The sequence below is a fragment of the Vicia villosa genome, linkage group LG5, assembly GCF_029867415.1.
Source record: "Vicia villosa cultivar HV-30 ecotype Madison, WI linkage group LG5, Vvil1.0, whole genome shotgun sequence".
Taxonomy (NCBI): domain Eukaryota; kingdom Viridiplantae; phylum Streptophyta; class Magnoliopsida; order Fabales; family Fabaceae; genus Vicia; species Vicia villosa.
In genome coordinates, this window is record NC_081184.1 from 47,076,494 (window position 1) to 47,095,317 (window position 18,824).

At 37.6% G+C, this 18,824-nt stretch overlaps 1 non-coding gene across 1 annotated transcript; it reads left to right on the forward strand.

Annotated features, from left to right (window-relative positions):
- The first annotated feature begins 14,817 nt into the window (after nt 1-14,817).
- On the forward strand, nt 14,818-14,924 carry LOC131608367 (small nucleolar RNA R71). Its single transcript, XR_009285631.1, has one exon. It is a non-coding gene; the product is annotated as a small nucleolar RNA R71 (small nucleolar RNA).
- The last annotated feature ends 3,900 nt before the right edge of the window (nt 14,925-18,824 follow it).

Here is an 18,824-nt window from a genome sequence, read left to right on the forward strand (position 1 = left end):
TCCCTTAATCAGGGTCTGACATAAGTAATAATAAAACAGGAAAATAAGGTTTAGGGTTACCAAACTTGTAGCCTTGGCGGTCGACAAACCCTGAGAATGCAAACAGACAAAAATAGGGTGAGTGTATGGCTAGTTCAAAGGCGAACATTTCTAACCCTAAAATAAGAAGGTCGTGACAATAAATTAAAATAAGTAAATAAATGAAAGGTACTTAGCTCTGATTTGATCTGATATGGTTGATAGAGGTTGCCTCAGAGGTAAACCCTGAAAAATGGCAAGGCAAAAGAAAGAATGAAGGCGAAACAAACCCTAATTCTAAAAATAAACCAAATAGAATTCCAATTAAATTAAACAAAGTACTTAACTTCGTATTTTGGATCAGGCGCATAGTCGGGATTAATCATATTGCTAACCCTGAAGAGGCACAGAAGAAGAAGATTTTTCAGTGTAGGGAACGATCTTCGTAACCCTGATTATGACACAAGTTAACCATGGTTAATAAAATAAATAAATAAAAAAACCAAATTAACTAATTATTGGTTAAAAATTAAATGGGATTTTAAATATGTAAATAAATACTAATAGAATTAATTAAAAAAAATTGAGTTTTCGATAAAAAATAACTAAGTATAAAATTGTCATATAAAGCTATTTTATTAAAGAAATAAAAATAAATAAAGAAAAAGGGTTATAATAAAAGAAAAATAAAAAGGATGGATAAATATATTTAAAGATAAAAGAAATAATGAAAATAAAATAAAGAAATAACTTAGCTTTGGTTCATGATGGCAGCCTTTGAGGGTGCATGGTAAACTTTCAGTTTTGTGTGCGTTAGATCTGGATGGTAGGAGATTGAAGATGAATTTGCGAATATTCGCAAGAAGAGCTCAATAACTCGAATGTACCTCGCAATAAACAAAAAATGGTAAGAATGATACATAGAATATGGATGAGAAAATGAACAAAATAAGAACAAGTATTTAAATTAACTAAAATAAAACTAGCAATTAACACATGAACTATAAAGAAGAAGCGTTTAAAAAGTAAACAAATATTTTTTGTGTTTTTTAATATTTAAATTAAATGATTTTTTTTTTAATAAGAATATATTTTTTTTAATATTAGTAAACATATCCATAAAAAACAAAAAAAAACAAATAGGGAGAACGTGAAGCATGTCTCTCCCCATTGTCCCTCACACCATTCTTTATAAAAAAATTATAAGATAAAGGCCATACAAATGGCGACACATGGCACTAAAAATAATTAAAAAAAAACAAGAACAATAACTCAATTCTCTTCATCGTGAGACACCAAAAGGGAAAGATCAATTCCCTTCATCTCTCCTTCCTTGTCGGCCAACAATTTTTCAGATCCTGTGCAAAAGATAGTAAAACAGACACTAGCAGAGAACTATAATTGATTCAAAGGAAAAAGGGGCACGTTACCGACTGACCGCAGACGATGTGTGGGATGCGGTACCGGAGACGCTGCTTCAGACGGCGGCGAATGGGTTGTCGGACTTGTTGCGTTCCCGGCGGAGGTCGTCACGGTATTGGCTTGGCCGTGGAGGGACCTGGAGGAGTGCGAGGCTTCGCGTGCAGTCTACGGCGGCGTCGAAGTTTCGGTTTCCAGCTTCACTTCTTCCTCTTTATTTTCTGCAAAAAAAAAACATAAACCACATGGATATTGTATGGTTAATCAATTTTTATGTTTACATAAAAAAAGCTTATATTTAATTATGATGATGTTGTTGTCTTGATTTGGAGTTCATGATTTGTGAGATTATTGGAAAGTTTTGTTATGGTGTTATGTTGGAAAGAATAGTGAAAAGGTTAGTGATGGATGAATACAGTGGATAGGTTACAAACGTGACAAGGGTTTATTTACAGAGTAGAAAAAGTAGGGTTAGAAAAACTCTCCCCGTTCTGTACGCAAAATGTTAGTTTATATAAGAATAAAAATTAGGTTAGAATAGAATAGAATAAAGTTAACTTCAATCAACATAATTAAAAATTTAAATCAAAATTAATTTGATTTTAGATTCTTACTATATTAATCGAATTATATTAATTTTTCCTAATTTATTATCACTAAGACAAAAATAGATGAAATAACCAATAAAAATTAAAACTTTCCTTTTTTGGTTTTTTGAACTATAAAATGCATAAAATTGTAACTCAAATGAAAAAATATATATATTTTTATAATACTATTTAAATAATGAAAAACTTATATTTTGTGATTTTTGTGATTATTAAATAAATGAAAATAAAGTTAGGACTAAAATCAAAAAAAATTAAGAGAAATGTTAGAAGTGATATCCGAACCCGGGACCTCTCGCTCTTGCACCTTTGCACCTTTTAACCTTAAGTCCTTACCAACTATGTTGTGTCACTTATTCAAAATCAAATGACATTTGCAAATATATGAGGGCAAATTTTGGGGTATGACAGATACCATCGTTAGCATGTATTTGCAACGATGATGGTGTCTCAGGAGAACTGTTAACGCTGGTGACCTTTTTGACCTACCATATACTAGATCCTACCTGTGAGAGGGGTTGGGAAATTTTGTTTTGCAGGAAAACAAGCCTCCATCCCACCCTGTGCCCGTTCAGACTATCTATCATAATCAACGTCGAACCTCTGAATCTGGAGGGTTTGACCTTATGTGACTTATACAAAGGTTATCTATCAGAATCAACGTCGAACCTCTGAATCTGGAGGGTTCGACCATCTTTGACTTATGCACGAGCTATTTATCCAGAAAGCAACGTCGAACCTCTGAATCTGGAGGGTTCGACCATATCTTATTGACCATGAGAAGCTGTTGTCCAAGAGGCCTTGATCCTTGATCCTAATTCATGATACATTTGCATCTTCATTAATATTTTTGCATTCATGCATGTGCATCCATGGTTACCGAAACCTCTTACATTCTTCCTCTCCATCAGATCAGACAAGACAATTCCTCCACATCGATATCTGATAAGAGCTCATCGACAAAGAATCATGGGGAATTACAAAAGAAATCAAGCTACTATCTAAGGACCCCATGCCTCCTCAGGAGAGTAACTTCCACCAAAGAAGCATGAAGATTTTGTCAGAGAACATTTCATTTGCATCAGAATAAGGCCAAATCTTGCCATTGTTTAGATTTCTCAAGCACTTTCAATTGTATTACTTTTGTTGTTATCAAGTACTTTTCATTGTAAGAAATTCATTCTGTTTGAATATATAAAAATAATGTAATATACATGTTTTTCTCAAATCATTTCATTTTTGTCATTATGTTCATTGATACTTCACTCATTTGTCTTAAGCAACTAAAAAAGGAGAATGATGAAAATCAAAAACACATGAACTACTAACTGTATGCTTTTGGAACAAAGATCCTGCTGACGATGTACAGGCATTGTTTCGAATTCCCAAACACCGGAGTTATAAGGGAGTGAAACCTTCGTCAACCCCTTTGAGCCTAAGGAGTAGTAGTTTCTTTTTCAAAAAATACAAAACCCTCAATCTTAACCAGGGGCAGGGTAGTCTTCAGTTAATGCGACCGAGCGCTCAACTTTCAGGTATCTCCTCAGAGGATCAATCCTATCCCATATCTCACAACAAAGAAGAAGAGCACCATCCACAATGGATGTCTCTCATTCACTAAGAAGAGGGCAGTCACAACCTTTTCATCAAGTCAATCACAAAAGTCATACAACTTGTTCCCGAACGAGACAAAAAAATGAAAATGAAAAGAAAGTTATGAATCATGATAAAAAAAAAGGGGAAAGAAACAATAGCCCGCTAAGTCAAAAAGAAAGAAAAGCTTTGAAGCAAATGACTTAGGCAAAAGTTAAGGCATATCCCGCTGGACAACAAAAACCAAAGTCAAAAGAAACTTTTTGTCCAGGCAAAAATTAGGGAAAGAAAAGCAAAAGAAAAATCCTCTAAGGGACAAGTTGTTGTGACCATCAACAAAAGCACCAAAGGGTGACTGCCACCTCCATCAAAGCTACAAAGGATCCTCATCCATCACAATCCTTCCTGAAAGGCGAACGCTCGTGTTAAACTAGCTGAACGTAGGACTGGAGAACATCACGAAGAAGGGGTGGGTTAAGTAGAACTTGAGCCTTTATCCTTTGTTTCTTAAACCGTGAACTCGACCACGTTACAACCCTAGAAAGTCCTATTTGAAGCAGGTTCGTTCTGAAAGCATACCAACTGTGAAATCATGTCAAACTGACTCCTAATGTTGCTGTGTCATTTGTGTTAGTATCAGTACAACATTTTGACAAATAAAAACTTTTCTTTTGAGATTAACATGTGCATTGCATTCTCATTATCTTTTCAAAGCAGAATTGTCTCTAACTTGAAAATAAGTACTTGATACCAAGGAAAGTTCAACATTGTAATTCCATCGAGCGATCTTACAAAGGCAAAGGTTGGTCATCCACAAAGCAAATACTTGAAGCATCCATCTGGTGGAACAATTCCTTTCAATCTGAGGCATTCATCCCATGATCAACACTGGGGCAGACCATTGCAATCTCCATGATTCAAGCATTATCAAAGTTCCATCTCAAAAGATCATACAAGCTGGGGCAAGCTAGTAAAAATTCATCTCTTCATCTTTAATCAAGTGTCAGATATCGAGACAAGTGTCGAGGAGTCAAGCTAAACACCTCACCTTCACAAATTCCATCCTTCAAGCAACAACCTTTCCGCAAGGGCATCCTCCATTATCCATATCCTGGAAACCATCATTCCATCCATAGTCATACATGCATCATGCATATCATTGCATTTTCATCATCATTTCTCCCACATGATCCAATCATCAATAAAGCAGGGGCATCCACCCTACCTTGAATCTCAAACAGAGTGTCAGAATTCCACCTAATCTATTCCACAAAGCAGAAACCCTGAACAATCCATCAGTACACTGCATATAGAATTCATTACATTGCATCTCCAGAAGTGCATAAAACAAATCAAACATTGCGTGTGAAGCTTAAGCCAAGTTACTCATCAGATGAGGTCCCTACAAGCAATCAATTGATATTCCACTGGATCACTCAGAGTTACCATTGTGGTGTCATCTCCCAAAGTCAATCATGTTCATCTTTCTTCAACCCAGAGTTGATGTTTTTGTGTTCAACCCTATGTTGATTTTCCCTTCATCTTTTAACTCCGAGTTAATTATCTTTTCCCTCTCACCCAGAGTTGACGGATATTTTGATTCTTAGTTCCCCTCTCAACCCAGAGTTGAAGGTTATCTTTTCTTTTATTCAACCCAGAGTTGATCTTTCTCTTATTCCCCTCTCAACCCAGAGTTGAAGGTTATCTTTTCTTTTATTCAACCCAGAGTTGATCTTTCTCTTATTCCCCTCTCAACCCAGAGTTGAAGGTTATCTTTTCTTTTATTCAACCCAGAGTTGATCTTTCTCTTATTCCCCTCTCAACCCAGAGTTGAAGGTTATCTTTTCTTTTATTCAACCCAGAGTTGATCTTTCTCTTATTCCCCTCTCACCCCAGAGTTGAAGGTTATCTTTTCTTTTATCCAACCCGGAGTTGATCTTTTTCTTATCCCCCTCTCAACCCAGAGTTGAAGGTTATCTTTTCTTTTATTCAACCCAGAGTTGATCTTTCTCTTATTCCCCTCTCAACCCAGAGTTGAAGGTTATCTTTTCTTTTATTCAACCCAGAGTTGATCTTTCCCTTTGCCCACTCAACCCAGAGTTGACGGTCACCTTTTTCTTTTCCCACTCAACCCAGAGTTGACGGTTGTCTTTTCTTATTTCCCACTCAACCCAGAGTTGACGGTCATTTCTAATCGTTCATCTTTCCGCTTTCAACCTGTAGTCATTATGCAATTACTTGCTCTCAACCCAGAGTTGACTTCCCTTTATTCTTCGACCCAGAGTTGACCCACTTTTCTTTTTCAACCCAGAGTTGATGTTTATTTCATTTCTGACTTAGAGTTAATTTGATCAACCCAGAATTGATACAATCTTCCTCAGCGGATTTGACACCATTTCATCCCCAGTGGATCACATCTCTCATCAGGCAAATTTTCAGGTTCTCTTGGTATTTAATCTTCTTCTACCTCGAATGCTCGAAAGGCTGGCGCCAATCTCGCCTTCAGGTTTAAGACGATTAAATAGGGGCAGCTGTTGCACCCCAAAATTTGCCCATCTATTTTATTTCTAATTGGCTTTAACTTCGCATTCATATGCATCTCTCTAATAGGTCATGTAACATCTTATGCATTGGTTCATCAATAAGTCTATTATAGGATCAAGGTTTGAAAAATTGGGATTCTATTTATATGCTACAATTGAGGTAGATTGCTGTTAGTGTCGGATTCTCAGCTAGTTTGTATCTCAAAGGCTTGACTATATATCATCAAGGGCTATTAGGTATTACTCGAGAAGGATTTCTTTATGAAGATCATTCATCATGGAATGTTAATTAATCAAGAAGTCTCACTCAAAATCATTTGGGGGATATTTACAAGGAGGTCATAAAGCCTCATTCATTTAACTTGACATTTGTAGTTATTCGGATCATAAGAAAAGTCATAAAAAGATTACACATTCACAAGTGTCCGTAGAAGAATCTAAATTATATTCAAGAATGATTTTTCTATACATACAATAAGCTGTTACAAAAAGATTCCATATACAAATTCAAAAGAAATGGAGGGAAGTTATTCTTTATTGCTTGAAGAATGAATTATCATTACAAGCACCGTCATTCAAAATTCAAATTCGAAAATCAAAGGTCTGAATTTATTGAAGGTCTTAATGTATATATACAGGGGCCAGCCTTTAATTCGATACACTAGTAATATAGGAGAGAATCCACAAATTATTCGCCAAACGAAGAAGGGAAGTAAATAGCAGCAGCAGCTTTTTAAATCTGAGTTTGCTGAACCAAACAACTTTAAGACTTCACGGCCTCTTCCAGTTCTTAATCTCTTTTACCTTGTCATTCTCCGCAACTACAGCCAATCTTGTCACCTATACCACGAAAATGCTACATCAGTACTATAAAATCCAAATACATTCAAGCCAAGCATTCCATTTAAAACCAATACAGAAAAAGGAAGTTGTTGTAAATACAACAGAGCATACTCAACACAACCCTGCCCCTCCATAAAATCACATTCAGCCCCTGTATCATTGGAATAATATAGATATAACAAACTTTCCCACAAATAACTAACCTATAACAGATCCTAACTAACTTCTAACAACCTCTAACAACCTAGTATAGTTACTAACCAATCCTAACAGATTCAAAACAGAAGCATAACTGAATACAAGAGAAAAAGTCAGAAGAAAAACTAACCTGAGAATCTCTATAAATCAGAGCCTTGAGCCATTCTTTACATCCCCTCTCAATTCATTCTCCATTTCTGACCTTCACTTTCACTCTCCCTTCACTTTGATTCTTCACACACTACTCTCCACCATTCACACACTCCTCCACAATTCACTCTCCATTCTTTAATCTCCCAAGAACCCTCATCTCCCTCAGCTCTAACCTTGATCTTCGTTCATCATCATCTTCATCCACGAACCTTCAATCCACAATTCATCGACTCTCTGCAACATCATCATCTCGCCCACTCCCATCAAATTCCAACCTCCATTCATCAATCACCAATCTGATACATCTTCATCACAAGCTCCCTCAATTTCCATTTTCTTCAAACGAAAATCAATCACCGGAAACCGGACAGAAGAATTGAGAGGAGAAAATCAGAACAAAAGATAGTAACAGAATTAGCAAGAAGGAGTGGAGAAGAAGCAAAACCTGAAATAATCACCATCGCGGAGCTTCACGTATCACCTTCATCCTTCAATTGATCGCATCATCATCATCATCATCATCGTCATCAAATCCTCACGTCAATCAAACACACTTTCGGTTCGCTTCTGCAACGCAACTGAATAACAATGCTGAAAACCTTCATCAAATCAAAAGCGCCGGCATTGAATCGACGAAGACAAACTGAGAAGGATTGAAACAAATTCTCGAGAGAGTGAGGTACTGAGCGAGCCGAAAGAGAGGAGATACGTGCGAGGAAGAGTTTTCGGTGGCCGGACTTTGATCAGAGAGAGAAGCTTGCTCAGGTGCCGCCGTCGAGAGCAAGGGGGAAGACGAGATCGAAAGCTCAAAGGTCACATTTCTAACCCTATTCCCTTTTTTTTCAATTATGATTAACATGTTTTCAATTAACTGAATAAAACGGTTTTTAATTATTATTAATTGGAGATTAATAGGGTTAATTGTTTTTAATTGATGAAAATCTGAAACAAATAACATCATGGGGCCAAATACCAGCGCACCCCCACTAGGCCCGTTATATCACTTTTTGGCACATAAGAAACTGAACAAAAACAATAACTCTTCTGGGCCTCCCTGTTTGGGCCATGCGCCATTGCTAATCACACCAATAATTGTAATTAACACCCCCGTGATTCACATTAAAAAATTAGTAGAATTTAGGTTTTTTTACTTAGATTTTCTTCTATGTTTTTTAGACTTTGACATAATCTTAGACATACAAAAATAATCAATAGAAAATATTAGTTTTAGGCTATAACTCTTTTAGTTCTTTTTGCTTAATTAGAAATCATTTCTTCATAAATAACCATAAAAAATATTAGTTTAGGCTTGTATTTTAATTCTTTTGCTTGATTGGAATTCTTGTCTTTGTCATATAAAAATCAATAAAAATAATAGTCCTTTAATTCACTTTTGGTACTATATTTTGCATCATTTGCTTCTATGTTTTGTACCATATTTCAAGTCATTCTTTTAGTCATTTTTGCACTAATTTTGTATCATTGTTTTGCTTGTAATTTTTGCTTGTAATTTCACTTGTTTGTTCCTTTAGATTTAGGACCTATAATCTCCATAATATTAGGCTTAGTCTTTTCCCTGAAAATCCCAACAACTAGGTATAATCATAACATTAGGCTAGTTATTCATTTTAGGCTAGTTTGCTTCTCTTTTTTCTCTTTCAACATTAAAACATTAACAAATAAAGATGCGAATCACATTAAGAAAGTGATAGAGAAATGAGTGGGATTCATTCCCTAATCTGTTTCTCAATCACTTAGTGGCATAGAAATGAGTGGGATTCATTCCCTAATCTGTTTCTCGGTCACTACTTAATGGGAGAGAAATGAGTGGGATTCATTCCCTAATCTGTTTCTCGAACATTAACTAATGGGATAGAAATGAGTGGGATTCATTCCCTAATCTGTTTCTCGAACATTACATAATGGGATAGAAGTGAGTGGGATTCATTCCCTAATCTGCTTCTCGATCATTATACATTTTTATGTGATTCGAATCGCAAAGTAAATTCCCTTAAAAAACACTCAACCAAAAACATTTAAAACACTTAATAAAGGCTCAGACCTAAACAAAGTAATGAAGTGGTGCGAAGCCTTGTATTGGGTTTTGTTCATCATGAAGTTACATAAAAAACACAAACCAACTTTCTCTCTTCTCTTTCTTGCCTCCGAGGCATTCTTTCTCTTGCCTTCAGGGCATTCTTTCTCCTAATCGGACACGTTATTTCCGCTCCATTCCCAGCTTAAGACTCCAGAGGTCGAGCAGCGGAGTGCGAATGTAACTGTTCAACTAAAAAACACAAAAACAAACAAAAACTAAAGAGCCGAACTACGGCGCTCTGATTCCTGAAAAGGATACGTAGGCATTGGGTCGCGGGGCCTAAGCGAGCACAACTATTTATAAACCTTATTTTCCCCGTGTTTCTTCTTTTTTCATTTGCATGTTTTCCCTTAGTAATTAAGCTTTAGATTTATACACCCTTAGAATAGAACAAACATAGGTGGATACCATCGAGTACGATGGGCGTGAGGGGTGCTAGTACCTTCCCCTCGCGTAACCGACTCCCGTACCCTATCTCTGGTCGAAAGACCTCTTTTCTTATCCATTTCTTATCCCAGGTTTTCTGATATTCCTTTCCCGCTTTGGGATAAATATATTGGTGGCGACTCTGTCTATTTTCGCGAGCGTGCGACACCCATTTACGACAAAAGGTTTGATGGTTTCTCCTTTGATTTCTATCGCTCCACTCGGAAATATGTTAGTGATTTCGAAAGGACCAGACCATCTAGATCGTAACTTTCCAGGAAATAATTTTAATCTAGAATTAAATAGAAGTACTTTATCGCCTATGCTAAATTTTTTCCTAGATATACGCTTGTCATGCCATTTTTTCGTTCTCTCTTTATAGATTTTGGCGTTTTCATAAGCGTCTTGTCTAAGTTCGTCTAATTCGTTTATGTCTAGAAGTCGTTTCTCACCAGCGGCAGTGTAGTTTAAATTTAAATTTTTAATGGCCCAATAGGCTTTATGTTCTACTTCTACCGGAAGGTGGCATGATTTTCCATAAACGAGTTTGAATGGGGTGGTTCCAATTGGAGTTTTGAAAGCTGTTCTATAAGCCCATAAAGCTTCATTTAACTTGGTTGACCAATCTTTTCTAGATATAGCAACAGTTTTCTCCAATATTTGTTTTATTTCGCGGTTAGATACTTCTACTTGTCCGCTTGTTTGTGGATGGTATGGTGTAGCTATTCGATGATTTACTCCATATTTTCGAAGGAGTTTCTCAAGTATCCTTGAAATGAAATGGGACCCACCATTGCTAATTACCAGTCTTGGCACACCGAACCTAGGAAAGATGACGTTTTTGAAGAGTTTGATAACTACTCGTGTATCGTTTGTAGGAGAAGCTATAACTTCTATCCATTTCGAAACGTAATCGACAACTACGAGTATATATTGATTCCCGAATGATGATGGAAACGGTCCCATAAAGTCTATTCCCCGGACGTCAAATATTTCTACTTCTAGAATGCCCTTCTGAGGCATTTCGTCACGTCTCAAAATATTTCCGGTTCGTTGGCATCTATCACAGTTTAATACAGCAAAATAAACATCTTTCCACAGGTTAGGCCAGAAGAGTCCAGATTGAAGGATTTTGGCGCAGGTTCTAGATGTGCTATGGTGTCCTCCACACGGTGCAGAATGAAAATGTGTTATTATGCTTCCTATTTCTTCCTCGGGTACACAACGTCTAAAGATTCCATCGGGGCCTCTTTTGAAAAGTAGGGGGTCGTCCCAATAGTAATGTTTTAGGTCATGGAAAAATTTCTTCTTCTGTTGGTAACTTAGATCAGGAGGTAGTACACCAGCAGCAAGGTAGTTTACGAAGTCTGCATACCAAGGTGTGTCAGAGCGGACTAAAGCTACTTCTGCGAAGTTATTGGTTTCAGTGATTGTATGGTATGGTTCTAATTTGTTAGCTTCTAACTGAGCGATGAGTCTTTCATAAGGGAAATCATCGTCAATTGGTACTTGTTCGGGTTTCAGATTTTCCAGTCGAGAGAGATGATCTGCTACGACATTTTCAGTTCCCTTTTTATCTTTAATTTCCAAGTCGAACTCTTGTAATAACAGGATCCATCTCAACAGTCTCGGTTTGGCGTCCTTCTTGGTTAGGAGGTACCTAATAGCGGCGTGGTCAGTGTATATGATTATTTTGGCTCCTACCAGGTAAGAACGGAACTTATCTAACGCGAATACGACAGCTAATAATTCCTTTTCTGTCGTGGCGTAATTCATTTGAGCTTCGTCTAGGGTTCTACTCGCATAGTGTATGACATGTAGTTTCTTATCTTTTCTTTGCCCTAGAACGGCTCCTACAGCATAATCGCTTGCGTCGCACATTATTTCGAAAGGCTCGTTCCAGTCGGGAGGTTGCATAATTGGCGCAGAGATTAATGCTTGTTTAAGCGTACGGAATGCTTTAGTGCATTTATCGGTAAAAATGAATTCGGCGTCTTTCATCAGTAATTCAGTTAAGGGTTTGGTTATTTTAGAGAAATCCTTAATGAAACGTCGGTAAAAACCAGCGTGCCCTAGAAAACTTCTTATTTCTCTAACTGTTTTGGGAGGTTGAAGGTTTTCGATAATTTCGATTTTAGCTTTATCCACTTCGATCCCTCTATCGGATACTATGTGTCCAAGTACGATTCCTTGTCGAACCATGAAATGGCATTTTTCCCAATTAAGGACAAGGTTGACGCTTACGCATCGTTTAAGTACTAGTTCAAGGTTCTCTAAACATGTTTCAAAACTTCCTCCACAGACAGAGAAGTCGTCCATAAAGACCTCCATTATTCCATCCAGGAAGTCGGCAAATATTACCATCATGCATCTCTGGAAGGTTGCGGGTGCATTGCAAAGTCCAAAAGGCATTCGTCTATAAGCGAATGTACCATAAGGACAGGTAAACATGGTCTTTTCTTGGTCGTCAGGGTGGATTGGAATTTGGAAAAATCCGGAGTATCCATCCAGATAACAGAAATGTGAGTGTTTAGCTAGGCGTTCGAGCATTTGATCTATGAATGGTAAAGGGAAGTGGTCTTTTCGGGTGGCTTTGTTTAGCTTCCTATAGTCAATGCACATTCTCCATCCAGTTTGGGTACGTTGTGCTACAGATTCGCCTTTTGCGTTAGTGATTACAGTAACTCCTCCTTTCTTTGGTACGACATGAACAGGACTAACCCATTTACTATCGGATATTGGATATATTATTCCGGCTTCTAGCAATTTTTGGATTTCCTTTTTAACCACATCACTCATAATAGGATTTATTCGCCTTTGATGTTCTCTAGAGGTTTTACAATCTTCTTCGAGCATAATGCGGTGCATACAGAGGGAAGGACTTATTCCTTTCAGATCTGATATGTTATATCCTAAAGCGGTTGGGTATTTTCTTAGGACAGTAAGTAATTTTTCAGTCTCGGTCTGTCCTAAATTGGCGTTAACTATAACTGGTCGGTTTTGTTCTTCGTCTAGGAATTCGTACCTAAGGTCAGTAGGTAGTGTTTTAAGTTCTATAGCAGGTTTCTTAGGCCCAGGTATAGGATCAGGAGTTAATGCTAAACATTCACTCAGGTGGTTATCTTGATATTCCCCACGCCAGTTGTCATCTTCAAAAATTGGCGGTATAGGAATTCTTAGGATCTCGGTTTCCTTATGTGGTTCGGATTTTATTTCATTTACACACTCATCGATTATGTCGGCAGAGCAGCATGTGTCAATTATAGAAGGTGCTTTTAGGAATTGGGAAAGAATAAATTCTATTTTCTCTTCTCCTACTTCGAAGGTAAGCTTTCCTCGCTTGACGTCTATAATTGCACCAGCGGTTGCTAGGAATGGTCTTCCTAATATGATCGGGATGTTAGTGTCTTCTTGGATATCCATTATGATGAAGTCAGTTGGGATGTAGAATTGGCCTACATGAACAGGGATATTTTCTAACATTCCTACAAGGTATTTAACTGAACAGTCAGCTAGTTGAAGAGACATTCTCGTTGCCTTAAGCTCTCCCAGATTTAGCTTCTTACAGGTTGAAAGAGGCATCAAACTAACACTGGCTCCTAAGTCGCACAAGGCTTTCTCTATAATAGTCTTTCCTATTACGCAGGGTATAGAAAAACTACCAGGATCTTTCAGTTTGGGAGGCATGTTATTTTGGATGATAACGCTACATTCGGCGGTAAGTGTTACAGTTTCGTTATCCTCGAGTTTCTTTTTGTTCGATAGAATTTCTTTCAAGAATTTAGCGTACGAAGGCATTTCGGTTATGGCTTCTGTGAACGGTATGGTTATGTTTAATTGTTTCAGAAGTTCTACAAATTTTCTAAATTGCGCTTTGGTTTTTGATTTGGCTAATCTCTGAGGGTAAGGAATTGGTGGCTTATAAGGTGGTGGTGGAACGTAAGGTTTTTCTTTTTCAGGTTCCACTTCGTTGTTGTTCTCATCGGTCTTAGCAGTTTGATCACCGGTTGATTTCTTTTTGGTTTCCTTTGGCTCTTGTTGGGACATGGGTGCGTTTTGAGTTCTAGGATCGATAGGTCCATCATAGTTCGTTCCACTTCGTAGTGTTATCGCGTTCGCATGTCCTTTAGGATTAGGTTGTGGTTGAGCAGGAAACGTGCCAGCAGGGGCAGCAGTAGGTGCTTGTTGTTGGGCTACTTGTGAAATTTGCGTTTCTAACATTTTGTTATGCGTAGCTAAAGCATCTACTTTGTTCGCTAATTGTTTTAGTTGCTCGCTATTGTGGATGTTTTGATTTAGGAAGTCCTTATTGGTTTGTTGTTGGGAAGCTATAAAGTTTTCCATCATGATTTCTAGATTCGACTTCCTAGGGGTGTTTTGAGCAGCTACAGGCGCTTTTTGATAGCCAGGTGGGACAGCAGGTGCTTGTCCAGGCGCGTACAATGCGTTGTTGTTCTTATACGAGAAGTTCGGATGGTTTTTCCATCCAGGGTTGTACGTGTTAGAATAAGGGTTTCCTTGAGCATAATTTACTTGATCAGATGGAATTCCAGTCAAGAGTTGACATTCGGCAACTGCGTGTCCAGTTAATCCACAAATCTCGCAGTTAGGTGCTACGGCAGCAGCGGTGGCTGAAGGAGTGATGGTTAAGTTTTTGATCTTTTGAGTTAAAGTGTCTACTTTAGCGTTAACGCAGTCTATACCACTTATTTTGTACATTCCTCCTTTGGTTTGGGTTTTCTCTAGAGAGGCTCGTTCTCCACCCCATTGGTAATGGTTTTGTGCCATGTTCTCTATGAGGTTGTATGCTTCATCATGGGGTTTGTCCATTAGTGCTCCGCCAGCAGCGGCATCTATAGTCATTTTAGTGTTATAAAGGAGACCACCATAGAAAGTATGGATGATCAGCCATGGTTCGAGTCCATGATGAGGGCACAGTCTAAGCATGTCCTTGTATCGTTCCCAAGCTTCGGAGAGTGATTCGTTATCTTTCTGGGTAAATCCATTGATTTGACCTCTTAGCATAGCAGTTTTGCTAGGCGGAAAGTATCTTGCCAAGAATACTCTCTTCAATTCGTCCCATGTAGTTATGGAATTAGAAGGCAGGGATTGAAGCCACTCTCTAGCTCTATCTCTCAAGGAGAAAGGAAAGAGACGTAATCGAATAGCTTTGGAACTAACGTTGTTAGCTTTGACAGTGTCGGCATATTGCACGAACACAGATAAATGGAGGTTGGGGTCGTCTGCAGGGCTTCCAGAGAATTGATTCTGTTGAACAGCTTGTACCAACGAAGGTTTCAGTTCGAAATTGTTTGCCTCAATCGCAGGTGGTGCGATACTTGAGTGCGGTTCAGCGCGTGAAGGAGCGGCATAGTCTCTAAGAGGACGAATAGCAGCCATCTCTAACTTCGGGATAATTTGATTGATTTGATCAGTAAAGGTCAATTCCTGATTAATCGGAATTGGTGCTACTTCGGGAAGATTGCGAGCTCGACATTTGACGTTAATGAAACGTTTGATCTCGTTAATTTGTTGTATTAAATCTCCTCCTTGTGAACGAGTATTTGGCATACAATCGTCCAGAAAGAAAAGAAAGAATTGCCCTAGTCTCTACGGTGTAACAGTGAGTTACGATATCGACTTAAATAGTCCCCGGCAACGGCGCCAAAAACTTGATCGCGACTTTACGTGTCTATAAATTTGACGACTGCAAGTGCACAGTCGTGTCGTGTATTTTTAAAAGATATCGAATCCACAGGGACTATGAATCGATCTACCGTTATCTAAGGTTACTATGTAAAGCTAAGGCTACTAATAATTTGATTGTTCCTAAGGGAAAGTGATTGTGAATAATAAGAAATATAATAATAGACGGATATCAGTATGTATTTTGTTTAACTTTAGGTGATCCGAAGGTCCATTGGCTAATGCATAATTCAATTAAAAATCTTTATTAATTCAATTGATTAAAAGTCCTCCTCTCAAACTTTCGCTCTGTTGATTTAGACTACTATCCTAACTCGTAATGTACGCTTTCGCCATCCCATTAGATTTTAGAAAAGCTTTTTGGAAACAACGTAATTAATAAAATGCTTGTTTTATGAAGTCGTTACCTATTTAAATCTCCTAATCTCAAACTTTCGCTCTGTTGACTCGGAACATGCTAATATCCCTAACGTACGCTTTCGCCATCCCGCTCGGGTGTAAAAACAATTTTTGAAAATGAATAAGTTCTAATTAGTTTTAATACGCTTTCGCCATCCTTAAAACTAATGTCCTATGTCTACTATCCAGTTAAAGATCTCAAACTTTCGCTCTATTGATTTTAACCTTTGACCGTCTTAAACTCTCAAACTTTCGCTCTATTGGTTTTAAGACCTACTGATTAAATTAGACATACAAACCAAAAATAAGTGATAATTAATAAAACATAATTAAGCCAATTTATTTCGGATCCCTACGGTTAACTTACTTTACATACCGATATCTTAGTAAATTAGCCAGACATATTAATACGGTTAAGCATGCATAAATTAATTTGGTTTATAATAGAAGGCATGTTAAATGGCATATAATATATCATGCAATAATAATATAAATAAAGACGGTAAATAATAAACCTGAATAAAATAAATTGCAATTGAATCTTGAAGTACCGAACTTTCACCACAGGTTGGCTGGATCGTTCTTCGGAATTAAACGGACAGAAATCAAAAACAAGGAAAATAAAACGATAAATCTAACGTAAGGCTAGATTTATAAAAGATTCACAACAATTTCCGGTGTAGAAATTGTTATGAGAAAATAAGACTGTTTAAATGAAAGCAGGAAGAAAATAATAAGCGCGGAACAATTTCGGCAGCACTTCGTTAGTAGGAAATCGGACCCCTTTTGAACTGAAGTAGCAGCCTCTATTTATAGGCGAGGGACTGCAGTTGGAATGCGTGAAAGTAGGAACTTCTCAGACTGGGCTTGGAGACATGCGTCTCCACTTCTTCAGGGAGGGCCTTTGAATGACTTGAGACGTGCGTCTCCAGTGGAGAAAATGTAGGAAGAGCTGGAGACGGGCGTCTCCACTTTGGTGACGTGGCATAGAGACGTTGGAGACGTGCGTCTCCACGTGCTGGAATGGTTTGGGCCACGCGCAATTGGCTTCTTCGTGGGCTGGTCTGTCTCTTTGGGCATTTGGGCCTTATTTGCACCTCTTTTTCACTTCAGCACCCCTTTTTCATCTTTTAGGCATAAATATTGGTCATTTTAGCTCCATTTCTTTTCCTTTTCACAAATAGTCTCAATAAAAGAGTAAAACCTGAAACAAAGCAAATACTCGCATAATATCATAATAAATCAATATAATAAACGGAAAATGCTATAAATATCTACGGATTTCAAGCTAGATATACGATATAAAATCGTGTTATCAGACAACCAAATTTAACATATCTTTTTTGAAATTCTAGTATAGCAGACCCAGATGTCTTGAAGGATATTGAGACATCCTATCTGTCAAGAAACACTAGCAAGGTATATACACAGATTTATGTTGTACTGAAAGATAAATGACACAAGAATTGTTTACCCAGTTCGGTGACAAACACACCTACTCTGGGGGCATACCAAGCTAGGAATGAAGTTCACTATCAGCAGTATTAATTCAAAGCTAAACTCTCCCGTTTACAATTCTTCACTTAATCCCTACCCAATGACTCTTCTACTTAGATCCTCTCTAGGTATGGAATATCTCCATCCCACTTCCAATCACCTCAGTGATGTTGCACAGGTTTCCAGTCCTAGGATCTGTAACAATAATCTAATCACCAACATTCTGATCACACAGACAAATAGTTTTGGAAGACAGCCAAGACTCTTGACTATGAACACTAACTTGGAGTTACTTCAAAGCTTCCTCCAAGAACAATACATACTCCTCTTGCCTACAGGCTTCGAGGATTACAATGACCTTCCCACAACCTGGGAGGCTCACTTAACCTAGCCCTAATGATTACATCTTGATATATTTTGGCTGACTTCCTTTCTAGGTTACAAACCCTTCTATTTATAACTTATACCCAACTGGATTTGGGCCTTTAATCACAGCTAATTTGCTGTTACAAAATCGCAGTAACTTCTTCTACAAACAAGGTCTTCAATATCCTAGTTTCCGAATAAATCTCCATATTTAGAAACTATATAATCTTCAAATATTCTGATTGATTCTTCAGACCTTTTAAACATATAACGCCTTATATGATTTGCATAATATTCAGAGAATATTCTGCATCTGTTAAATTGAATCTGAATCTCATTAATCCAGCTCAGTAGGCGCGATGTCAACAACTATTCCATAGGACATGTTATTCCAGAACTTGTTCCAACATCTCATAGGACATCTTCTTCCTATACCTGTTGTATTTTGTACCTGTATTCTATTAGCAAGTTTTACATCCTATGATACATATTGTTGTTAATATAGTTTAGCCAAACATAATTGTCAATTACATAATTCCGAGAATTAACAATCTCCCCCTTTGACTTATTTTGGCTAAAACTATACATATAAAAACAGTGTGATTTGCATCTTCATCTTCGACAGTCTTCATAGCAATAATCATCACTGTCTCAAATTTCTTCTTTAATATTCACTGTCTTCATATGTCCTCTCCCCTTTTTAGCCATAATACGGCAAAGCCAACATCAGGAGGAACAGTCAGATCTGATTTATACGTCGCAACATCTTGTTCGACATATCCATTTAGTCATAACCGACTCAGTTACCACAGACCCCTAACTTCAGGATACAGAAGAACCCTGAAGACATAGTGGTGTATACTCCTTTAAGCAGCAACCTCATGAGGATTACATTTAGAGTACATGAAAAGAAGGTTGGCAGATACTCCCCCTTAACCCAGCACTCCCTACTGACTT